The sequence below is a fragment of the Ovis canadensis genome, chromosome 13 (genome assembly GCF_042477335.2).
Source record: "Ovis canadensis isolate MfBH-ARS-UI-01 breed Bighorn chromosome 13, ARS-UI_OviCan_v2, whole genome shotgun sequence".
Lineage (NCBI taxonomy): Eukaryota > Metazoa > Chordata > Mammalia > Artiodactyla > Bovidae > Ovis > Ovis canadensis.
This window is the reverse complement of record NC_091257.1, coordinates 21,743,333-21,768,968: the sequence shown is the minus strand read 5'-3', so window position 1 is coordinate 21,768,968 and position 25,636 is coordinate 21,743,333. Positions and strand designations below refer to the sequence as shown.

General features: G+C 42.0%; 1 pseudogene; it reads left to right on the top strand.

The window, feature by feature from the left end:
* Positions 1–20,414: 20,414 nt before the first annotated feature.
* On the top strand, positions 20,415–21,499 carry LOC138417693 (ribose-phosphate pyrophosphokinase 1-like; annotated as a pseudogene).
* Positions 21,500–25,636: the final 4,137 nt, after the last annotated feature.

Below are 25,636 nucleotides of genomic sequence, written 5' to 3'. Positions count from 1 at the left end.
AAGACAAAGGAAGAAGGAGTGCTGGTAACTGCTAGTCGGACTGCCTCACCTTAGAAAGACACATTAAGTACATGGTGTTATTTTAACAGAGCTCTGTTGACCCTACAAAATTATTTCTGAGTGAAGGATTTTGATGTGAAACTTCTGAACCTTAGATGCTTCCACCCTTTCAGATTTTTTCCATCTTCTTCCTCTCCATCCCTGTTCTTTTTGAATTTCCTGTGTTTTCCTTCCCCCATCCTTCTTTCTCCTCTTTTTCTTCACATGTTTCTTTCTTTCTTTTTGACAAGGGTGTGAAAAACACATAGAAAGAAAACATGTCTTTACTCCATTGCATATTCTTGCCTCCTTTGTCAAAGATAAGGTGTCCATATGTGTGTGGATTTATCTCTGGGCTTTCTATTTTGTTCCACTGACCTATATGTCTGTCTTTGTGCCAGTACCATACTGTTTTGATGACTGTGGCTTTGTAGTAGAGCCTGAAGTCAGGCAAGTTGATTCATCCAGCTCCATTCTTCTTTCTCAAGATTGCTTTGGCTATTCGAGGTTTTTTGTATTTCCATACAAATCTTGAAATTATTTGTTCTAGTTCTGTGAAAAATATGGCTGGTAGCTTGATAGGGATTGCATTGAATTTGTAAATTGCTTTGGGTAGTATACTCATTTTCACTATATTGATTCTTCTGATCCATGAACATGGTATATTTCTCCATCTATTAGTGTCCTCTTTGATTTCTTTCATCAGTGTTTTATAGTTTTCTATATATAGGTCTTTAGTTTCTTTAGGTAGATATATTCCTAAGTATTTTATTCTTTTCATTGCAATGGTGAATGGAATTGTTTCCTTAATTTCTTTTTCTACTTTCTCATTATTAGTGTATAGGAATGCAAGGGATTTCTGTGTGTTGATTTTATATCCTGCAACTTTACTATATTCATTGATTAGCTCTAGTAATTTTCTGGTGGAGTCTTTAGGGTTTTCCATGTAGAGGATCATGTCATCTGCAAACAGAGTTTTACTTCTTCTTTTCCAATTTGGATTCCTTTTATTTCTTTTTCTGCTCTGATTGCTGTGGCCAAAACTTCCAGAACTATGTTGAATAGTAGCGGTGAAAGTGGACATCCTTGTCTTGTTCCTGACTTTAGGGGAAAAGCTTTCAATTTTTCACCATTGAGGATAATGTTTGCTGTGGGTTTGCCATATATAGCTTTTATTATGTTGAGGTATGTTCCTTCTATTCCTGCTTTCTGGAGAGTTTTTATCATAAATGGATGTTGAATTTTGTCAAAGGCCTTCTCTGCATCTATTGAGATAATCATATGGTTTTTATTTTTCAATTTGTTAATGTGGTGAATTACATTGATCGATTTGCGGATATTGAAGAATCCTTGCATCCCTGGGATAAAGCCCACTTGGTCATGGTGTATGATCTTTTTAACGTGTTGTTGGATTCTGATTGCTAGAATTTTGTTGAGGATTTTTGCATCTATGTTCATCAGTGATATTGGCCTGTAGTTTTCTTTTTTTGTGACATCTTTGTCAGGTTTTGGTATTAGGGTGATGGTGGCCTCATAGAATGAGTTTGGAAGTTTACCTTCCTCTGCAATTTTCTGGAAGAGTTTGAGTAGGATAGGTGTTAGCTCTTCTCGAAATTTTTGGTAGAATTCAGCTGTGAAGCCGTCTGGACCTGGGCTTTTGTTTGCTGGAAGATTTCTGATTACCGTTTCAATTTCCGTGCTTGTGATGGGTCTGTTAAGATTTTCTATTTCTTCCTGGTTCAGTTGTGGAAAATTAAGAAAAACACCAATACAGTATACTAACACATATATATGGAATTTAGAAAGATGGCAATGACGACCCTGTATGCAAGACAGGAAAAAAGACACAGATGTGTATAACGGACTTTTGGACTCAGAGGGAGAGGGTGGGATGATTTGGGAGAATGGCATTCTAACATGTATACTATCATGTAAGAATTGAATCGCCAGTCTATGTCTGATGCAGGATACAGCATGCTTGCAGCTGGTGCATGGGGATGACCCACAGAGATGTTATGGGGAGGGAGGTGGGAGGGGGGTTCATGTTTGGGAACGCCTGTAAGAATTAAAGATTTTAAAATTAAAAAAATAAAATAAAATAAAGTAAAAAAAAAAAAAAAAAAGAAAGAAAACATGTCAAGGGGAAGCCAGGAGGGACAAGTTAGGAATTTGGAACTGACATATACAGACTTCTGAGAAAGAACTGGCAACCCATTCCAGTATTCTTGCCTGGAGAACCCCATGGACAGAAGAATCTGGCAGATCGTGGGGTCACAGAATCAGACAAGATTGAGCGACTGTATGATGATGATGCTATATAAAATAGATAAATAACAGGGATCTGCAGTGTAGCACAGGGAACTCTATTCAATATCTTGTAATAACCTACAATAGAAGAGAAAGTAAAGAAAAGAATATTTACATTTTTATTCATACATATGTACAACAGAATCTCTTTGCTCTCCACCTTAAACTAAGACAACATTGTAACTCAACTATATTTTCAGTTCAGCTCAGTTCAGTCACTCAGTCGTGTCTGACTCTTTGTGACCCCATAGATTGCATCACATCAGGCTTCCCTGTCCATCACCAACACCCAGAGCTTACTCAAACTCATGTCCAGTGAGTCAGTGATGCCATCGAACCATCTGATCCTCTGTCATTCCTTTCTCCTCCCGGCTTTAATCTTTCCCAGCATCAGGGTATTTTCCAATGAGTCAGTTCTTCTGATCACGTGGCCAAAGTATTGGAACTTCAGCATCAGTCCTTCTAATGAATATTCAGGACTGATTTACTTTAGGATTGACTGGTTGGATCTCCTTGCAGCCCAAGGAACTCTCAAGAGTCTTGTCCAACACCACAGTTCAAAAGCATTAATTCTTCAGCCCTCAGCTTTCTTCATAGTCCAATTCTCACATCCATACATGACTACTGGAAAAACTATGGCTTTGGCTAGATGGACCTTTGTTGGTAAAGTAATGTCTCTGCTTTTGAATATGCTATCTAGGTTGGTCATAACTTTTCTTCCAAGGAGTAAGCATCTTCTAATTTCATGACTGCAGTGACCATCTGCAGTGATTTTGGAACCCCCCCAAAATAATGTCTCTCACTGTTTCCATTGTTTCCCCATCTATTAGCCATGAAGTGATGGGACCACATGCCATGATCTTCATTTTTTGAATGTTGAGTTTTAAGCCAACTTTTTCACTCTCCACTTTCACTTTCACCAAGAGGCTCTTTAGTTCTTCACTTTCTTCCCTAAGGGTGGTGTCATCTGAATATCTGAAGTTATTGATATTTCTCCCGGCAATCTCCATTCCAGCTGGAGCTTCATCCAGCCTGGCATTTCACATGATGCAGTCTGCATGTAAGTTTAATAAGCAGGGTGACAATATACAGCCTTGATGTACTCCTTTTCCAATATGGAACCAGTCTGTCTTTCCATGTCCAGTTCTAATTGCTCTTTCTTGACCTGCATACAGATTTCTCAGGAGGCCATTAAGCTGGTCTGGTATTCCCATCTCTTTCAGAATTTTCCACAGTTTGTTGTGATCTACACAGTCAAAGACTGTCAATAAAGCAGTCAATAAAGCAGAAGTAGATTTTTTTCTGGTATTCTTTTGCTTTATCGATGATCCAATGGATGTTGGCAGTTTGATCTCTGGTTCCTCTGCCTTTTCTAAATCCAGCTTGAACATCTGGATGTTCATGGTTCATGTACTGTTGAAGCATGGCTTGGAGAATTTTGAGCATTTCTTTGCTAGTGTGTGAGATGAATGCAATTGTGCAGTAGTTTGAACATTCTTTGGCATTGCCTTTATTTGGGGTTGTAATGAAAACTGACCTTTTACAGTCCTGTGGCTTCTTCTGAACTTTCCAAATGTTCTGGCATATTGAGTGCAGCACTTTCAAAGCATCATCTTTTAAGATTTGAAATAGCTCAATTGGAATTCCATCATCTCCGATAGCTTTGTTTGTAGTAATGCTTCCTAAGGCCCACTTGATTTGGCATCCTGGATGTCTGGCTCTAGGTGAGTGATCACACCATTGTGGTTTCTGGGTCATGATGATCATTTTTGTATAGTTCTTCTGAGTAATCTTGCCACCTTTTCTTAATATCTTCTGCTTCTGTGAGGTCCATACTGTTTCTGTCCTTTATTGTGCCCTCCTTTGCATGAAATGTTCCTTTGGTATCTCTAATTTTCTTGAAGTGATCTCTAGTCTTTCCCATTCTACTCTTTTCCTCTATTTCTTTGCACTGATCACTGAAGAAGGTGTTCTTAACTGTCCTTGCTATTCTTTGGAACTCTGCATTCAAATGGGTATATCTTTCCTTTACTACTTTGCCTTTAGCTTCTCATCTTTTCTCAGTTATTTGTAAGGCCTCCTCAGACAACTGTGTTTTTGCATTTCCTTTTCTTGGGGATGGTCTTGATCCCTGTCTCCTGTACAATGTCACGAACCTCTGTCCGTATTTCTTCAGGTACTCTGGTCTATTAGATCTAATCCCTTATGTCACTTAGGTCCTACCTGAATGGTCTATTGGTTAGTTTCTTCAATTTAAGTCTGAATTTGGCAATACGGAGTTTATGATCTGAACCATAGTCAGCTCCTGGTCTTGTTTTTGCTGACTGTATAGAGCTTCTCCATCTTTGGCTGTAAAGAATATAATCAATCTGATTTCGGTGTTGACCATTGGTGATGTCTATGTGTAGAGTCTTCTCTTGTGTTGTTGGAAGAGTGTGCTTGCTATGACCAGTGAGTTCTCTTGGCAAAACTCTATTAGCCTTTGACCTGCTTTGTTTTGTACTCCAAGGCCAAATTTGCCTGTTACTCCAGGTATCTCTTGACGTCCTACTTTTGCATTACAGTCCCCTATGGTGAAAAGGACATCTTTTTTTTTGGTATTAGTTCTAGAAGGTCTTATAGGTCATCATAGAACCGCTCAAATTAAGCTTCTTCAGCATTATTGGTTGGGGCATAGACTTGGATTACTGTGATAATGAATGGCTTGCCTTGGAAATGAACTGAGATCATTCTGTAGTTTTTGAGATTACCCAAGTATTGCATTTCAGACTCTCTTGTGACTATGATGGCTACTCCATTTCTTCTAAGGGATTCTTGCCCACAGTAGTAGATGTAATAGTCATCTGAGTTAAATTCACCCATTTTAGTTTGTTGATTCCTAAAATGTCGATGTTCACTCTTGCCATCTCTTGTTTGACCACTTCTAATTTTCCTTGATTCATGCACCTAACATTCCAGGTTCCTATGCAAGATTTTTCTTTACAGAGTCAGACTTCACTTCTATCACCAGTCACATCCTTTGGCTCCATCTCTTCATTCTTTCTGGATTCATTTCTCCATTCTTCTCCAGTACCATACTGGGCACCTACCAACCTGGGGAGTTCATCTTTCAGGGTCATATATTTTTGCCTTTTCATACTGTTTATGGGGTTCTCGAAGCAAGAATACTGAAGTGGTTTGCCATTCCTTCTCCAGCGGACTACATTCTGTCAGAACTCTCCAGCATGACCTGTTCGTCTTGGGTAGTCCTACGTGGCATGGCTCGTAGTTTCATTGAGTTAGACAGGGTTGTGGTCTGTGTGATCCATTTGGTTATTCACACAGCCTGTGGTATAAGCCCTCTTGGAGAAGGTCACCAATAACCCCACCATAAAGCTGCCGAGCAGATGACCCACATGCTGCAGAACAATTATACCAAAGAAATTCTGAACACTGTTAAGAAATTTCTAGGACCCACAGCAGATTTTCCAACCTGGGGATCTGGCAAAGGGATTGAGAACCCCCAAGGAATTTGACTTTGGAGGCCAATGGGATTTGATTACAGAACTTACACAAGACTGGGGAAACAGACTGTAGGAGAGCACAAACAAAATCTTGTGTGCACCAGGACCCAGGAGAAAGGAGCAGCAGTGACCCCACAAGAGACTGAGCCAGACTTGCCTGTGAGTGTCCAGGAGTCTCCAGTGGAGTCATGGGTTGGCGGTGGCCTGCTGCAGGGTCAGGGGCACTGAGCGCAGCAGTGTGTGCATGGGACCTTTTGAAGGAGGCTGCCATTACCTTCATTACCTTCTCCATAGTTTGGTCTCAGGTCAAACAACAGGGAAGGAACACAGCCCCACCCATCAACAGAAAATTGGATTAAAGATTTAGTGATCATGGCCCCATCCATCAGAACAAGGCCCAGTTTCCCCACGGTCAGTCTCTCCCATCAGGGATCTTCCATAAGCCTCTTATCCTTATCTCTCAGAAGGCAGACAGAATGAAAACTATATTTAATGCAAATTAAAAACAAAAAGAAAACATTTCAAACCACAGTTGAAATATGCTTCTCTTTTTTTCTTTCTAATCTCAACTGCCAACTTTGGGTAATCACACAATGACTTTCAGGCAGTATGTACTACATGTTCTCACTTTTGAAACTTGCCATGATGGAATATGCGAAATTCCTTTCAAACATCAGATACCTTGGATATGTACAGTCAGTGTGGCTATTGTTTCATATCATCTCCATTTAAAATAAATGTGAAGGTCTGTCTGAGTGAGTGGTGGTTTTGAGTTTGAAAATATCTACTGCTATTGGTTTGAATGATTGTATGCTCCCTAAAGTTTTCTTGCCTTGAGAACCCCATGAACAGTATGAAAAGGCAAAATGATAGGATACTGAAAGAGGAACTCCTCAGGTCAGTAGGTGCCCAACACGCTACTGGAGATCAGTGGAGAAATAACTCCAGAAAGAATGAAGGGATGGAGCCAAAGCAAAAACAATACCCAGCTGTGGATGTGACTAGTGATAGAAGCAAGGTCCAATGCTGTAAAGAGCAATATTGCATAGGAACCTGGAATATCAGGTCCATGAATCAAGGCAAATTGAAAGTGGTCAAACAAGAGATGGCAAGACTGAACGTCAACATTCTAGGAATCAGCGAACTAAAATGGACTGGAATCAGTGAATTTAACTCAGATGACCATTATATCTACTACTGTGGGCAGGAATCCCTTAGAAGAAATGGAGTAGCCATCATGGTCAACAAAAGAGTCCAAAATGCAGTACTTGGATGCAACTCAAAAACGACAGAATGATCTCTGTTCATCTCCAAGGCAAACCATTCAATATCATGGTAATCCAAGTCTGTGCCCCAACCAGTAATGCTGAAGAAGCTGAAGTTGAACGGTTCTATGAAGAACTACAAGACCTTTTAGAACTAACACCCAAAAAAGATGTTCTTTTCATTATAGGGGACTTGAATGCAAAAGTAGGAAGTCAAGAAACACCTGGAGTAACAGGCAAATTTGGCCTTGGAATGCAGAATGAAGCAGGGCAAGACTAATAAAGTTTTGCCAAGAAAATGCACTGGTCATAGCAAACACCTTCTTCCAACAACACAAGAGAAGACTCTACACATGGACATCACCCAGTGGTCAACACCGAAATCAGACTGATTATATTCTCTGCAGCCAAAGATGGAGAAGCTCTATACAGTCAACAAAAACAAGACCAGGAGCTGACTGTGGCTCAGATCATGAACTCCTGATTGCCAAATTCAGACTTAAATCGAAGAAAGTAAGGAAAACTGCTAGACCATTCAGGTATGACCTCAATCAAATCCCTTATGATTATACAGTGGAAGTGAGAAATAGATTTAAGGGCCTAGATCTGATAGATAAAGTGCCTGATGAACTATGGACTGAGGTCCATGACATTGTACAGGAGACAGGGATCAAGACCATCCCTATGGAAAAGAAATGCAAAAAAGCAAAATGGCTGTCTGGGGAGGACTTACAAACAGCTGTGGAAAGAAGAGAAGTGAAAAGCAAAGGAGAAAAGGAAAGATATAAACATCTGAATGCAGAGTTCCAAAGAATAGCAAGAAGAGATAAGAAAGCCTTCCTCAGTGATCCATGCAAAAAAAAAAAAAGAGGAAAACAACAGAATGGGAAAGACTAGAGATCTCTTCAAGAAAATTAGAGATACCAAGGGAACATTTCATGCAAAGATGGGCTCAATAAAGGACAGAAATGGTATGGACCTAACAGAAGCAGAAGATATTAAGAAGAGGTGGCAAGAATACACAGAAGAACTGTACAAAAAAGATCTTCATGACCTGGATAATCATGATGGTGTGATCAGTCATCTAGAGCCAGACATCCTGGAATGTGAAGTCAAGTGGGCTTTAGAAAGCATCACTACGAACAAAGCTAGTGGAGGTGATGGCATTCCAGTTGAGCTATTTCAAATCCTGAAAGATGATGCTGTGAAAGTGCTGCACTCAATATGCCAGCACATTTGGAAAACTCAGCAGGGGCCACAGGACTGGAAAAGGTCACTTTTCATTCCAATCCCAAAGAAAGGCAATGCAAAAGAATGCTCAAACTACCGCACAATTGCACTCATCTCACATGCTAGTAAACTAATGCTCAAAATTCTCCAAGCCAGGCTTCAGCAATACATGAACTGTGAACTTCCTGATGTTCAAACTAGTTTTAGAAAAGGCAGAGGAATTAGAGATCAAGTTGCCAACATCCACTGGATCATGGAAAAAGCGAGAGAGTTCCAGAAAAACATCTATTTCTGCTTCATTGACTATGCCAAAGCCTTTGACTGCGTTGATCACAATAAATTGTGGAAAATTCTTAGAGAGATGGGAATACAAGATCACCTGACCTGCCTCTTGAGAAACCTGTATGCAGGTCAGGAAGCAACAGTTAGAACTGGACATGGAACAACAGACTGGTTCCAAATAGGAAAAGGAGTACATCAAGGGTGTATATTGTCACCTTGCTTATTTAACTTATATGCAGAGTACATCACGAGAAATGCCAGACTGGAAGAAACATAAGTGGAAATCAAGATTGCCGGGAGAAATATCAATAATTCAGATAGGCAGATGACATCACCCTTATGGCAGAAAATGAAGAGGAACTAAAAAGCCTCTTGATGAAAGTGAAAGAGGAGAGTGAAAAAGTTGGCTTAAAGCTCAACATTCAGAAAACGAAGATCATGGCATCCGGTCCCATCACTTCATGGCAAATAGATGGGGAAACAGTGGAAACAGTGTCAGACTTTATTTTTTTGTGCTCCAAAATCACTGCAGATGGTGACTGAAGCCATGAAATTAAAAGGCACTTACCTTGGAAGAAAAGTTATGACCAACCAAGATAGCATATTCAAAAGCAGAGACATTACTTAGCCAACTGAGGTCCGTCTAGTCAAGGCTATGGTTTTTCCTGTGGTCATGTATGGATGTGAGAGTTGGACTGTGAAGAAGGCTGAGCGCCGAAGAATTGATGCTTTTGAACTGTGGTGCTGGAGAAGACTCTTGAGTTCCCTTGGATTGCAAGGGGATGCAACCAGTCCATTCTGAAAGAGATCAGCCCTGGGATTTCTTTGGAAGGAATGATGCTAAATCTGAAACTCCAGTACTTTGGCCACCTCATGCAAAGAGTTGACTCATTGGAAAAGACTTTGATGCGGGAAGGGATTGGGGGTAGGAGGAGAAGGGGACGACAGAGAATGAGATGGCTGGATGGCATCACTGACTCGATGGACGTGAATCTGAGTGAACTCCAGGAGTTGGTGACGGACAGGGAGGCCTGGCTTGCTGTGATTCATGGGGTCGCAAAGAGTCAGACACGACTGAGCGACTCAACTGAACTGAACTGATGCTCCCTAAATCAACATGTTAAAATTCAGATTCCCAGAGGAGAAACTATTAGCTGGTGAGGCTGTTGCGAGATGATTATGTCAGAAGGGCGGAACCCTTGTGGTGGGATTAGTGCCCTTATAAGAAGCCCAGGAATGTCCCTTGGTCCTTCAGCCCTGAGGTGTTACATCAGAAAGGTGGCTGTCTAGTGTGCAAACTCTCACCAGACACCAAGTCTTCTGGTGCCTTGATCTTTGACTTCTCAGCCTCCAGAACTGAGAGAAATAAATTTCTGTTGTTTAATGGGGCACTTAATTTATAGTATTTTGTTAAAGCAACCCAAATGGGTTAAAGAATCAATCACTAAAACACAAACTAAATATTGAGTATAAATAACTAGATTTGCTTTAGATCAACCAGTAAACTCAACGAATGTTTGAATAACTACTGTATATTGGGCCATTTGCTAAGCCTTTTCATACAACAATGAACAAGACAGTTATAATTTCTACCCTCACAGGGAAGCAGTTAGCAGCACCTTGCATATCTTCTATTCAAGAGATCTCTTAATTGAAGACTAAAGTAAACCTGCCCATTAGTGTATTAAAGGCAAAAATCTAAGTACTTAATTGATGGCCTTGTGGTATTTCCTAAAGGGACTTTTTTTTTTTTTTTTTGGTCCATTTGCAAGCTTCTAAGGGTAGGCAAGAAAGGGGTGTTCAGAGGTTTAGTAGTGTGTTCTGAAAAAGTTCTGGGAGCTATTGAGAAATGGAAAGTTGGTAGAAAATGGAGGAAACAAACAAAACAAATGGTCAGAAGTATATGGTATCTGGTAATCCATTAATTCTCAGTGATTTGGTCTTTACTTTTATAGTAGAGGATGATACTGATGCAAAAAATAAAATTCCAACATGCTACGGGACTTCTCTAAAGCCACAGAAGTATGTTTTGAATTCTAGAATTTCTGGGTGCAGAGTGACTCTCAGATAGGACGTCTCTCCATCAACTGTTATCCTGAAAATCATCAACCACCAAATAAAGATGTAACAGAAATTTTTATGATTGGGGAAATTTGATTGAATTGGCCAAATAATAGCAAACTATTTTATTTAGCCTTTCTGACCACTCAGTTCAGTTCAGTTTAGTCGCTCAGTCGTGTCTGACTCTGGACCCCATGAATCGCAGCACGCCAGGCCTCCCTGCCCATCACCAACTCCCGGAGTTCACTCGGACTCATGTCCATCGAGTCAGTGATGCCATCCAGCCATCTCATTCTCTGTCATCCCCTTCTCCTCCTACCCCCAATCCCTTCCAGCATCAAAGTCTTTTCCAATGAGTCAACTCTTTGCATGAGGTGGCCAAAGTACTGGAATTTCAGATTTAGCATCATTCCTTCCAAAGGAATCCCAGGGCTGATCTCCTTCAGAATGGACTGGTTGCATCTCCTTGCAGTCCAAGGGACTCTCAAGAGTCCTCCCCAACACCACAGTTCAAAAGCATCAATACTTCGGTGCTCAGCTTTCTTCGCAGACCAACTCTCACATCCATACATGACCACAGGAAAAACCATAGCCTTGACTAGACGGACCTTTGTTGGCAAAGTAATGTCTCTACTCTTCAACATGCTATCTAGGTTGGTCATAACTTTTCTTCCAAGGAGTAAGTGTCTTTTAATTTCATGGCTGCATTCACCATCTGCAGTGATTTTGGAGCACAAAAAAATAAAGTCTGACACTGTTTCCACTGTTTCCCCATCTATTTGCCATGAAGTGATGGGACCGGATGCCATGATCTTCGTTTTCTGAATGTTAAGCTTTAAGCCAACTTTTTCACTCTCCTCTTTCACTTTCATCAAGAGGCTTTTTAGTTCCTCTTCACTTTCGACCATAAGGGTGATGTCATCTGCATATCTGAGGTTATTGATATTTCTCTTGGCAATCTTGATTCCAGCTTGTGATTCTTCCAGTCCAGCGTTTCTCATGATGTACTCTGCATATAAGTTAAATAAGCAGGGTGACAATATACAGCTTTGACGTACTCCTTTTCCTATTTAGAACCAGTCTGTTGTTCCATGTCCAGTTCTAACTGTTGCTTCCTGACCTGCATGCAAATTTCTCAAGAGGCAGGTCAGGTGGTCTGGCAGTCTCATCTTTTGAAGAATTTTCCACAGTTTTTTGTGATCCACACAGTCAAAGGCTTTGGCATAATCAATAAAGCAGAAATAGATGTTTTCCTGGAACTCTCTTGCTTTTTCCATGATCCAGTGGATGTTGGCAACTTGATCTCTGATTCCTCTGCCTTTTCTAAAACCAGCTTGAACATCAGGAAGTTTAACGGTTAACGTATTGCTGAAGCCTGGCTTGGAGAATTTTGAACATTACTTTACTAGCATGTGAGAATAGTGCAATTGTGTGGTAGTTTGAACATTCTTTAGCATTGCCTTTCTTTGGGATTGGAATGAAAAGTGACCTTTTTCAGTCCTGTGGCCACTGCTGAGTTTTCCAAATGTGCTGGCATATTGAGTGCAGCACTTTCACAGCATCATCTTTCAGGATTTGAAATAGCTCAACTGGAATTCCATCACCTCCACTAGCTTTGTTCGTAGTGATGCTTTCTAAAGCCCACTTGACTTCACATTCTAGGATGTCTGGCCCGAGGTGCGTGATCACACCATCATGATTATCTGGGTCGTAAAGATATTTTTTGTACAGTTCTTCTGTGTCTTCTTACCACCTCTTCTTAATATCTTCTGCTTCTGTTAGGTCCATACCATTTCTGTCCTTTATTGAGCCCATCTTTGCATGAAATGTTCCCTTGGTTTCTCTAATTTTCTTGAAGAGATCTCTAGTCTTTCCCATTCTGTTGTTTTCCTCTATTTCTTTGCACGGATCACTGAGGAAGGCTTTCTTATCTCTTCTTGCTATTCTTTGGAACTCTGCATTCAGATGTTTATATCTTTCCTTTTCTCCTTTGCTTTTCGCTTCTCTTCTTTTCACAGCTGTTTGTAAGGCCTCCCCAGACAGCCATTTTGCTTTTTTGCATTTCTTTTCCATAGGGATTGTCTTGATCCCTGTCTCCTGTACAATGTCATGGACCTCAGTCCATAGTTCATCAGGCACTCTATCTATCAGATCTAGGCCCTTAAATCTATTTCTCACTTCCACTGTATAATCATAAGGGATTTGATTGAGGTCATACCTGAATGGTCTAGCAGTTTTCCTTACTTTCTTTGATTTAAGTCTGAATTTGGCAATCAGGAGTTCATGATCTGAGCCACAGTCAGCTCCTGGTCTTGTTTTTGTTGACTGTATAGAGCTTCTCCATCTTTGGCTGCAGAGAATATAATCAGTCTGATTTCGGTGTTGACCACTGGGTGATGTCCATGTGTAGAGTCTTCTCTTGTGTTGTTGGAAGAGGGTGTTTGCTATGACCAGTGCATTTTCTTGGCAAAGCTCTATTATTCTTGCCCTGCTTCATTCCATATTCCAAGGCCAAATATGCCTGTTATTCCGGGTGTTTCTTGACTTCCTACTTTTGCATTCCAGTCCCCTTAATGAAAAAGACATCTTTTTTGGGTGTTAGTTCTAAAAGGTCTTGTAGGTCTTCATAGCACTGTTCAACCTCAGCTTCTTCAGTGTTACTGGTTGGGGCATAGACTTGGATCACTGTGATATTGAATGGATTGCTTTGGAAACAAACAGAGATTATTCAGAATTGAATTGAATAATATGTGATTGATGTATGCTGAGTAGGCTAAATTGTCAAAGGAACAATGCCATTTACAAACTTTAGTAAAGCACTATCTTCAAACATTTAAAACTTAATTTAATACCTTTAAAATTTAAAACATAAAACACTTTTATTTTATTTTGAATACTTTCAATGGCTATTGGGGAAACTTTTAGCCTAAGCAAGCAAAACCTAGCCAAGCACAAACATGAATGATATAATTTTAACACATTTAAAATATACTTATATGGCAAATCAAGTTCTTCTCAATGTCTTAAAACTGTCTATAAAACACTTAATATTCTATTATGTATACTAACTTAATGATTATAGATTCTTTAGCTCATTCACACACATAGATTATTCCTAATCTTAATAGACAAGAATTAATACTATGGGTTGATTTTCTTTATCATGCCCCTATTCAATTCAATATTCCCAGGATTGGAAGTGCAATCACCTGACTTTAAGGAACAAGTGTACCCTCTTGGGGAAGTTGAGGTTCCTGATATCATTCCTAAGGCGAAAGAGAATCAACAGGTGTGAGTGCGCCCAGGGCCTTGGAATCAGGGAGAGCTGACTCAGGTCCCCAGGCGCTGGCTGGCCCCATATTTTGCAGTTGTGTCATCAGGGAGCTCTGAGTTCAGACTGTGCAGCGATCTGCTCTTACCTGCTTATCTAGGAAGAGTGAGTTCTGGATCCCCCACCGCTCACCTCTTTATGGTCACATTGCTCCTTGCCATGTTTCCACATTGTGCTTAGTCTCTCCCTCGTGCCTGACTCTATGGCCTGCAGCCCCCCGGGCTCCTCTGCCCATGGGATTCTCCAGGCGACAACACTGGAGTGGGTTGCCATGCCCTCCTCTAGGGGAACTTCCCAATCCAGGATCAAAGCCAGGTCTCCTGCACTGTAGGTGGATTCTCTACCATCTGAACCACCAGCGAATTTAAAATAATCTAAAGTAATTTTACAGCATCTTGGTGGATCCTGTTTCTTCTCATACAGCTGTTCCACTGTGTGCTTAGACCCAGCTCTTTGGCAGCTGCAATGATGATTTTAGTCCTGCTTTCCTGTATTGCTGTTCCTTGGACATCAAGTTCCTTCATTAGCTCATGTATTAATAAGTTCAGTGCATTTAATAAAGCAGAGCTGTGATAATCTAATCACTGATTGCTCCTTTAGATCTTCTACAGCCTCAGTTCTCATTGTCAGGCTTCTGTGGGCATAGGGAACTAGACTGAATATATATCAAATGATGTCAAAATGTGGATTTTTAAAAATTAGATCATTAAGATAAGCTTATTTCAAGTTTATTTCATTTTTAGTTTAAAAATAAAACTCCACAACCATGTTATAGGACAACATTTTAATAAAGTTTTATTTTGTTACCTCTCTGATGGTTGAAATAAGATGGATTTTATATACATGAAGCCCATTTATCCTGTATCAAAGAGTTCTAGTAATAACGAACCTCTGAGATGGGTCTATTAGATACAGTTCAATTAGATTTCCTTCAAATTAATGATTGCCTAAATAGGCCAATCACTGTTCCTGGCTCTTAGGAAATAAAGATGAATTTGACTTAATCAGAACCTTCAAAGAATCATGGGCAAGAGAGACACATCAAGAGCTCTAGCCCAATAAGGGTGTGTATGTGGGGGTTGGGGTGGGGGGGGTGTGGGGGGTGGTTCGGGAAAACCAGGGAGCATAGATCAGGGAGCAGCTGATTTTGCCAAGTCATGGAAAACCACACATCAAAGGCAGGATTTGAAAGAGACTTGGAACATGAATGGGAGAGGATCAGGAGATAAGATGGGGAAAGAAGGTTTCAGGCAGAGGGAGTGGCATGAATGTGCAAATGTAAGGCGTGCATAGGGGAATAGATGAGAAAAGAGACTTTGTATGTGTGAGGAGAGACTGGTCAACTTTCTCCAAGGGAGACGGGGCGTCTGGAGTCCTCTTTGAATGGCAGATGCGACAAGGAGCTGGGAGAGCAGGAGGAAGGGGTGAAGGCAGGCGGCCAGAGGACACCTCACAGCTCGCTTTCTAAAAATAAAATCTTTTATTGAAGTGGAGGTAGAGCTGATTTACAATGTTGTGTTAATTTCTACTGCAGAGCAAAGTGGTTTAGTTAGGCATACATATATATATTTATATGCATTCTTTGTCATATTCTTTTCCATTATGTTTTATTATAGGGTATTGAATATAGTTCCCTGTGCTATACAGTAGGACCTTGTTGTTTATCCATCCTATATATACTTTACTTGCATTTGCTAACCTCAAACTCCCATTCCAAACTCCCAAACCTTCCCAACCCCCTCGGCAACGGAAAGTCTGTCTTCTCTGTCAGTCGGTCTGTTTCTGTTTACAGATCAGTTCATCTGAACCATAGTTTAGATTCCACATTTAAGCCGTATCATGTGACATCTGTCTTTCCCTGTCTAACCTTCTTCACTTACTCCCATAATCTCTAGTTCAGTCAGTCAATCAGTTCAGGTGCTCAGTCGTGTCTGATGCTTTGCAACCCCATGAACCGCAGCACGCCAGGCCTCCCTGTCCAACACCAACTCTGGCGTTTACTCGAACTCATGTCCATTGAGTCAGTGATGCCATCCACCCATCACATCCTTTGTCCTCATCCCCTTCTCCTCCTGCGCTCAGTCTTGCCCAGCATCAGGGCAATGAGTCAGCTCTTTGCATCAAGTTGCCAAAGTATTGGAGTTTCAGCTTCACCATCAGTCCTTCCAATGAACACCCAGGGCTGATCGCCTTTAGGAAGGACTGGTTGGATCTCCTTGCAGTCCAAGGGACTCTCAAGAGTCTTCTCCAACACCACAGTTCAAAAGCATCAATTCTTCGGCCCTGAGTTTTCTTTATAGTCCAACTCTCACATCCATACATGACTACTGGAAAAACCATAGCCTTGACTAGACGGAGCTTTGTTGGTAAAGTAATGTCTCTGCTTTTGAATATGCTATCTAGGTTGGTCATAACTTTCCTTCCAAGGAGTAAGTGTCTTTTAATTTCATGGCTGCAGTCACCATCTGCAGTGATTTTGTAGCCCCCCAAAATAGTCTGCCACTGTTTCCACTGTTTCTCCATCTATTTGCCATGAAGTGATGGGACCGGATGCCATGATCTTCGTTTTCTGAATGTTGAGCTTTAAGCCAAATTTTTCACTCTCCTCTTTCACTTTCATCAAGAGGCTTTTGAGTTCCTCTTCTCTTTCTGCCATAAGGGTGGTGTCATCTGCATATCTGAGGTTATTGATATTTCTCCCGGCAGTCTTGATTCCAGCCTGTGCTTCCTCCAGCCCAGTGTTTCTCATGATGTACTCTTCATATAAGTTAAATAAGCAAGGTGACAAAATACAGCCTGATGTACTCCTTTTCCTATTTGGAACCAGTCTGTGGGTCTGTGTCCAGTTCTAACTGTTGCTTCCTGACCTGCATACAGATTTTTCAAGAGGCAGGTCTGGTGGTCTGGTATTCCCATCTCTTTCAGAATTTTCCACAGTTTATTGTGATCCACACAGTCAAAGGCTTTGGCATAGTCAATAAGGCAGAATAAATCTCTATTTCAGGGGTCTCCAAACACTGGGATCTAATGCCTGATGACCTCAGGTGGAGCTGATGTAATAATAATAGAAATACAGTGTGCAATAAATGTAAAATGCTTGAATCACCCCAAAACCATCCCCAGCCTGAGTCTGGGGAAAAATTGTCTTCCATGACACAGGTCCCTGGTACCAAAAAGGTTAGGGACTGCTGCTTAGGTCCGTTCATGTTGCTGCAAATGGCATTATTTCACATTTTTTTACAGCTGAGTGGTATGCCAGTGTATGTATGCACCACAGCCTCTTTATCCATTCATCTGTCAGCGGGCATCTAGCTGGTTTCCACGTCTTGGCTGTTGTGAATTATCCTGCCATAAACATATAGGTGCATGTACCTTTGTGAACTATAGTTCTATCCAGATAGATGCCCAGGGAGGGGATTGCTTACAGCATTCTTGATATCCTCTGCTCCCCAAGGGAGTGGGAGGAAATCTGGATACTTCTGTGGGTTCCAAGCAGGGCTGAGAAGCAACTGTGAAGTCGTTAGTGCCTTCAAGGCTGCCAGGAAATCCAGGAGGCTGTTAGTGAGTACCCAGAATGGCTAGAAAGGGACTGCTGCTGTGTCCTGGAGGCTAGTCAGCAGCAGGCTGCCTGGAAGTGTGTGTTGGTGCCAGAGAACATCCAGCACACCACTGGGGAAGCCCCGTGCTTCCCTGTTGCAGAGAGTTAGACTGAGCAGACAGCACGGCAGGCCGGACGTGGAAACCCAGAACGGAAAGAAGGTTGCTCACTTTCTGCTCCTTCCAGAGTGGGCTATTAGGACAGAGAGAGAGAGGGACAAGGGGAAAACACATGAGCAAGCTGGAAACTTGTCACCAAACTGGAAATCGGAATTGACCAAGAAGTCACTGAAATTCTCAGAGAAACCCCAGAAAGTGGCTGCATTAATTTATCTGCTCTCTGATGGAAACTGCTACTTTTAACCAAGGTCAAGTGAAGTGTAGTTCTGACGGATCTGGGTTTAGCACACCACTATGATTGAGAAAGTCAAGAATAACATATTTATCACTACCTACCTTTGCTTCCCTAGTGGCTTCCCTGGTGGCTCAGACAGTGAAGAATCTGCCTGCAATTCAGGAGACCCAGGTTTGATCCCTAGCTCAGGAAGATCCCCTGGTGGAGAAAATGGCAACCTACTGTAGCATTCTTGCCTGAAGAACTTCATGGACAGAGGAGCCTGGAGGGCTATATTCCATGGGGTTGCAAAGAGTCAGACACGACTGAGCGATTAAATATACATGCACCTTTGCCTGAAGGCTTCCCAGGTGGTGCTAGTGGTAAAGAATTTGCCTGTTAATGCAGGAGATGCGAGAGATGAGGGTTTGATCCCTGAGTCTGGAAGATCCCCTGGGGTAGGAAATGGCCACCCACTCCAGTAATCTTGCCTGAAAGATCCCATGGACAAGAGGGACCTGGTGGGCTACAGTCCATGGGGTCACAAAGAGTCAGACACAGCTGAGCACTCACACACACACCTTTGCTTGAAGCAAGTCATACCCACCATTGCAGATGTAGTCACTGCTTCTGGCTTCCAACAGACAGTCCTTCGATCTGCCAGCTGCTTCCTGCATCTCTCTGTGCCTGAGCAGGATGTCTGACCACAGTGTGTGTTCCGCTTGTGCAACGAGGCCAGATGTGCTGGGGAGTCACATCCCTGGGAGCAATCGTCAGCCAACGAGGGCAAGGAGCTGTCTATAAAAGCCCCATACTTTTCTTCTCTATGGGATGATTCTGAGGGGTGTTCACAGTCTCTCTAGAGTCCCAGAGGGATTGTGCCCCTTTCCCTCTGACAGTAACCCTCATGTGAAAGCATCTATTGTTAGCTTTCCTCCTTTCCTGGTTTTACCTATCATTCTTCTTGAAAACACCCCCAAATGAACCGCTTGCATCCGAATCCTTGTCTCAGAGTCTATTTGGGGGAAACCTAAACAAAGACAAACAGGGCCCAGTTAGTTGATCAGAGATCCGATTGGATCTTTTGAGCTATGACATCAGATTGCCCTGAATATTAGGAGAGATAGCATGTGAAAAACCTCAATACGTTCATTGAGTAAAATGTCAATAAATTTGGGAGAGAGACAGGAAAGCTGTGTTCTTGTGCTTCCTACAGGAAATGTTTGTCAGATATTTGTGAGAAGGTCTCTACACCCTAGTCAGGGGAAGGAAAGCCATGCAATTTGAGTTACAATATCATAAAAGCCCTCATTTGAATGAAGAGCAAGCTCCACAGATTCTTGTAGCATGTATTTTATTTGGAGAAAAAGTAAAATGGATTTATCCTCTCTTTAAAGCTTTCCTGGGCAGAGATCCTGCTTTTAGCTTCCAAGGGATGATAAATGGAAATTATGTGCTCAGTGTCTTTATTAGTTTTCTATTTCTGCTGTAATAAATTATCAAAGACTTGGCTAAAACAGCACAGATTCATCACCTTGCAGTTCTGTAAGTCAGGACTCTGACATGGCTCTCACTGGGCTAAAATCAAGGTATCAGCAGGGATTGACATATATGTACACACACACGATTGATACTATATATAAAATGGATAACTAATGAGATCCTGCTGTATAGCTCATTGCTCTGTGATGAACTAGGTGGGAAGGAAATCCAGAAAAGAGGGGGGTGTGTGTATACTTATAGTGATTTATTTTGCCTTATAGTGGAAAATAACACAGCATTGTAAAGCAAATATACTCCAGTAAAAATTAATTTTTGAAAATAGGTATCAGAGGCTCTAGAGAGAATCTGTTTCACTGGCTTTTCGAGCTCCTAGGGGCCATCCGTGTTCCTTGGCTTATGGCCCCCTTCCTCCACCTCAAAGCCAGCAATATGGCATCTCTGACTGACTACAGCTGGGAAGGTTCTCTGCTTTCAAGAAGTCATGTGATTAGATTGTGATGATCTGGATACTCCAAGATAATGTCAGAATAATTTCAATCACTTCATAAAATCCTTTTTGCTGTGTTCGATAACATTTACAAGTTCCAGGGATGATGGTATGGACATCTTTGGGTGGCCATTACGCTGCCTACCACAGTACCTATAACTACTAACTTGAAATAGATAAGAAAGAAAAAAAATCACAGAGTGTATCTTTAGTTTATTGTTTTTAGTTTTGAAGGAATACAGTAAATGCATATTTTTAAAGGCTTCCATAGGTTCATTCTCAAATTGACTATCCCAAACTACTTTGGGGAATTTTTTTAAAAATTACAATCTAATATTCATACACCAAAGAACACTGAAGATGGTGGAGTAGAAATGTGAGTGCTTAGTACTGAGTCTCTGGGCCAGCTCGGTTCAGGTCTCAGTGGCAGCAGCAGTGATCGTTAAGCAAAGAGAGCCTAGGGTAGTTGGCCAAGATGCCGAAAATCTTCAGCGGCAGCTCCCTCCAGGACCTATCCCAGAAGATTGCCGACCACCTGGGCCTGGAACCGGGCAAGGTGGTGACTAAGAAATTCAGCAACCAGGAGACCTGTGTGGAGATTGGAGAAAGTGTTCGTGGAGAGGATGTCTACATTGGTCAGAGTGGCTGTGGTGAAATCAATGACAATCTCGTGGAACTTTTGATTATGATTAACGCCTGCAAGATTGCTTCAGCCAGCTGGGTTACTGCAGTCATCCTGTGCTTCCCTTATGCCCGGCAGGATAAGAAGGATAAGAGCCGGGCTCCAATCTCAGCCAAGCTGGTTGCATCGCCCTGATGTCCCGAGGACTCTCAAGAGTCTTCTCCAGGACCATAATTCAAAAGCATCGATTCTTCAGCACTCACCCTAACTCTCTCAATCTGTAGCAGGCAGGCGCAGATCATATTATCACCATGGATCTTCATGCTTCTCAAATTCAGGGCTTTTTTGATATCCCAGTCGACAATTTGTATGCAGAGCCAGCGGTCCTCAAGTGGATAAGGGAGAACATCTCTGAGTGGAGGAACTGCACAATTGTCTTACCTGATGCTGGAAGAGCAAAGAGAGTGACTTCCATCGCAGACCGGTTGAATGTGGACTTTGCCTTGATTCACAAAGAACGGAAGAAGGCCAATGAAGTGGACCGCATGGTGCTCGTAGGGGACGTGAAGGACCGTGTGCCATCCTCGTGGATGACATGGCTGACACTTGTGGCGCAATCTGCCAGGCAGCTGACAAGCTTCTCTCCGCTGGAGCCACCAGGGTTTATGCTGTCCTGACTCATGGAATCTTTCCTGGCCCAGCCGTTTCTCGCATTAATGATGCATGCTTTGAAGCAGTAGTAGTCACCAATACCATACCTCAGGAGGATAAGATGAAGCATTGCTCCAAAATACAGGTGACCGACATCTCCATGATCCTCGCGGAAGCCATCAGGAGAACTCACAATGGAGAATCCATCTCCTATCGGTTCAGCCATGTCCCTTTATAATAGAATAACTCCTGAGGCTTTTCAAAAATAAAGTGAGCCCCACCCCTTGTTTATTTCTTTGGTATTTGATGAAAAATCCAGCAGAAGACCCAGCTTGTTGCAGTGTAGTTCTCTACATCCCACATCAGTTATATGAGTGATACTACTATTGTGTTGGCCAAAAAGTTCATTTGGGTTGTTCCTTAACAGCTTATGGGAAAACCTGAATGAACTTCTTGGTCAACCCAATACGTTAGAGAAATATAGAGTGACAGTAGCCGCTGGGATTTTCTACCTGTATTGTCTCATCCTGGCTTCTTTGATCTTGTGAGCCTTGCAGCTTTAACTGTTCAGCTTCTATAAGATGTCGGACTTTGGAAAGCTTTGTGTAGAGTGTCCAAATATGTTTGGGGAAGCTCAGACTACTTTGCATGTGAATGCTTCAGCACCCCACCCCACCCCCCGCCACCCCGCAATGTATGATAAGTTCTCTAAAGTCTGTACTAAATTATGCAAGAACCTAGGGCAACCTGAACCCAGATCTGGTTGCTGAGCCCCTGTAAGGCTGGAGAAGCCCTAGGGCAGGAGCCTGAGGGGAAGCAACCCACCATAGAGCAAATGATTCTTGGGAGGAAAAAGCCTGATCCATCACCCTTTGCTTGGATTCTGTCACTTGGATTCTTTTTTGTCCCTATTCCTTTCCATTTGGCCTGATCTTCTTTTCCTGGCCAAATATCCACTTGGTCCCAAGTGATTGTTGTGCCATAGTTTTCTGGAAAGCAGACTCAATTCCTGCTCTAAGATCTGTAACATTAACATGAGATGATTCTGCTGTAGCTTAATCTTCCTTAGCCCACTACCACTGCGGTAGTAGGTTTTAGGTGGTGGTGTAGCGCCTTTTGATTAATTTAACTGTTTATCATCTTTCTTCTTCGGATCTGTTTGGCCTCTCAAATGACCTGAGATTTCTGTTTTAAAAAAGTTGATATTACTATCTCTTGTTGAAGAAACTAATAAAGTTATCTCTTTGATTGTGGGTCTAAAAAAAAAAAGAACACTTCAATAAGTGAACTTCTCTGGAAACGACAATCAGATCAAGAAACAGGACGTGTCTAGCATGCAGACCTCTTCTCATGCTCTCCACACTCACATTCCCTTCTCTCCCACAGAAAACAGTGTCTCCATTTCCATATCACAGATTTGTTCTGCCTCTAAATCTGATACAGAGAGAATTATACAGAATATATTCTTTTGTGCCTGCTTCCTTCAGTCATTCATTGCCTTAAGAGACTTTCCTTTTGTACCAATAACTTGTTCATTCTCACTTGTATAGAGTTTCAATTTCATGAACATACCACCATTTATTTATTCATTACATGGTGGCCATTTGGATTGTTTTAACTAATGTTGCCACTGTGAATTTTCCAGTGTAGCTCTCTGTAACCATATACATACATTAATGTTGAGTATCTATGGAATGGAATCAATGGGACATAAAGTGTGCACATACTCATCTTTGGATGATATTGACAAGTATTCCAGGTGTTTGGACCATGAGCATTCTGGGTGTTCTACATCCTTAGCAACATTCAGTATTGTCAGTCTTTTAAATGTGTTAACCTCTCGGGTGAGTGCATAGTGATATCTCATTAAGATTTGTTTGTTGTTGTTCTTTTTTTTTTTTAAGGTAGAATTTACAGATAGTTCAATACACAGATCTTAAGGGTTTGAATGGTTTTTTTCAAACTCTAAGCTTTGTTTGAACAATTCAATGAATTCAGTGAATTTTATCAAGGGCTGAAGGGCTGCCCGGGTGGCTCAGTGGAAAAGAATCTGCCTGCAAATACAGGAGATGCAGGAAATGTGGGTTTGATCCCTGGGTCAGAAAGATCCCCTGGAGAAGGAAATGGCAACCCTCTCCAGTATTCTTGCCTGGGAAATCCCTTGGACAGAGAAGCCTGGTGGGCTGCAGTCCATAGGGTCGCAAAGAGTCAGAAGTGACTGAGCGACTGCACGCAAGGTTCTTTGAACTTTAAGATTCCAATTTGTGTGTGTTTTTTTATCAAGAGGGTTTTGGGAGAATTAAATGTCTTGTGATTGAAGAGGGAAAACTGTGTTTACTTTAAGCTCTTAACCCACTCCTTCTAGTGCTAAGTGTAATATAAAGGCATAAGCAAGCATCCAATCAAGCTTGTGAACCATTGGACTGACTGAGTCAGAACATGTTATTCATTTCACAGGCCATTTACCTTCAGACCTGAGGGGACACTTGTCCTAGGAAAGGGAAGGGAGAGACTCAGAAACATTACATAGTAACCAGGCATCACGAGCGTTTGCCTATTTGTCTCCAAGCTCTTGGATATGGTGCCAAACCACAAGTATGTGATAAGAATTAACTCAAGAGCATTCAGAATTCAAAACAGTCTCCTTCCTTTTTTCAGCTCTTGTCACATTCTTGCAGGAGTCACATACCATCAGGTAGTTACGTCATTATTAAAATACAGATGCATACTCCTGGCACACAGTGGTGCTGATGCTCCACATCACAGCACATGCGTCATGTAGCGTTGTTTTGCCTGCAAGTTTAGAAGGTAGAAAATAGAATGGATGTGAATAAACAGTGACCTGAATGGTCTTTGTCCGATGAAAGAGCCTCAGCTTTGATTTTAGTCATATGTATCTTGTGAAGGCTGGGTGACATAGATAACTAGCATTGCTGGGACTGAGTGAATGTGTTTCTCTGAATCTTGTTCATTTCCATCTATAAAAGATGATCACGACCTCCAGGTCTGCTACATGGATTATGTGAGTGAACACCAGAAAGCATGCGGTACAGAAGTTTTGAGTCTCTCTTCCTCCTTTACTCACAAACACTGTTGTTGCTCGTCACTCAGTCGTGTCTGACTCTTTGCGACCTCATGGACTGTAACCCACCAGCCTCCTATGCCCATGGGATTTCTCAGGCAAGAACACTGGAGTGGGTTGCTGTGTCCTTCTCCAGGGGATCTTCCCAGCCCAGGGATCGGACCTGAGTCTTGTGCACTGACAGGCAGGTTCTTTACCACTGAGCCACCATAAATAAGGTTAGTGAGAATATAATGACATTTGTGGAGTTAAGGAAGAAAGGTCCAAAGATCACAAGCTAAGCTTAGTCAGTGATATGAGGTCATCCATTGAGAAGGCTCCGCTGGGGACCATGACTGCAGATCATTAGTTCTACACAGGAAACCAAGGCCCTGGGCATTGACAGGAACCGTACAACTCAGCTCAAGGGTGAGGTCCACTGAAGTGACCCAGGCCATATCAGATCATGCCTTCCAAGGCCATTGTGATCCACTCCCTTCCCTTGACCATAAGAGAAAAGGCACAGCAAGAATAGCGTCCCTGGGAGAGTTTTATGGGTCAGGCCTGGAAGTGACACATATCTTGTTTTCCTAATTCCGCTGGCTGCAGTTCAGGCACCTGGCCATACTTCACGGTAAAGGAGGCTAGGAAACGCCGTGAAGCTAGCTGTGCATCTGGGAAGAAGAGAGAAGGGTAGATTTTGGTGACTGTTAGACATCTCACCACAGAGGGTCCAGAGTCTGGCCCTGGGCAAGCTTTCCCACAATCATGGCAATGTGCTCATTGCCACATCACGGTGACAGCAAAGCAGGAAAGATACAAGGCTCTTAAATTTTTTTTAAACTTTAAATTTTATACTGGAGAATAGCTGATGAAACATTGTGAGAGCTTTTGGTGCACAGCTAAGCAACGCAGCCATACATACATGTGTATCCATCACCCCCCCCAGCGTCCCCTCCCCCCAGGCTGCCACACGTCATTGCACCGAGTTCCATGTGTGCTATATAGGAGGACCTAGTTGCTTATTCATTTTAAATATACCAGTGGGTATATGTCAATGCCAATTTTTTAAAATTTTGCTGTGCCTGATCTTCGTTTCAGCATGCACGATCTTGTTCCTTGACCAGGGATTGAACCTGGGCTCCCTATGTTGGGTGCCTGGAGTCATTACCACTGGAATGCTAGGGAAGTAGTCCCTTAAAAATATTCATAAAATACTGTTGTTTAAAACCTATTTCCAAACTTCTTGAATGCGAAGACTCCATGAAAGGCATTTATATCTCCTGTCTCTCCTAGGTAATATATTTGGACTCCTGAGCATGACTGGGTCACTTTACACCCTTACTGGGCAGTTTAAAAATCT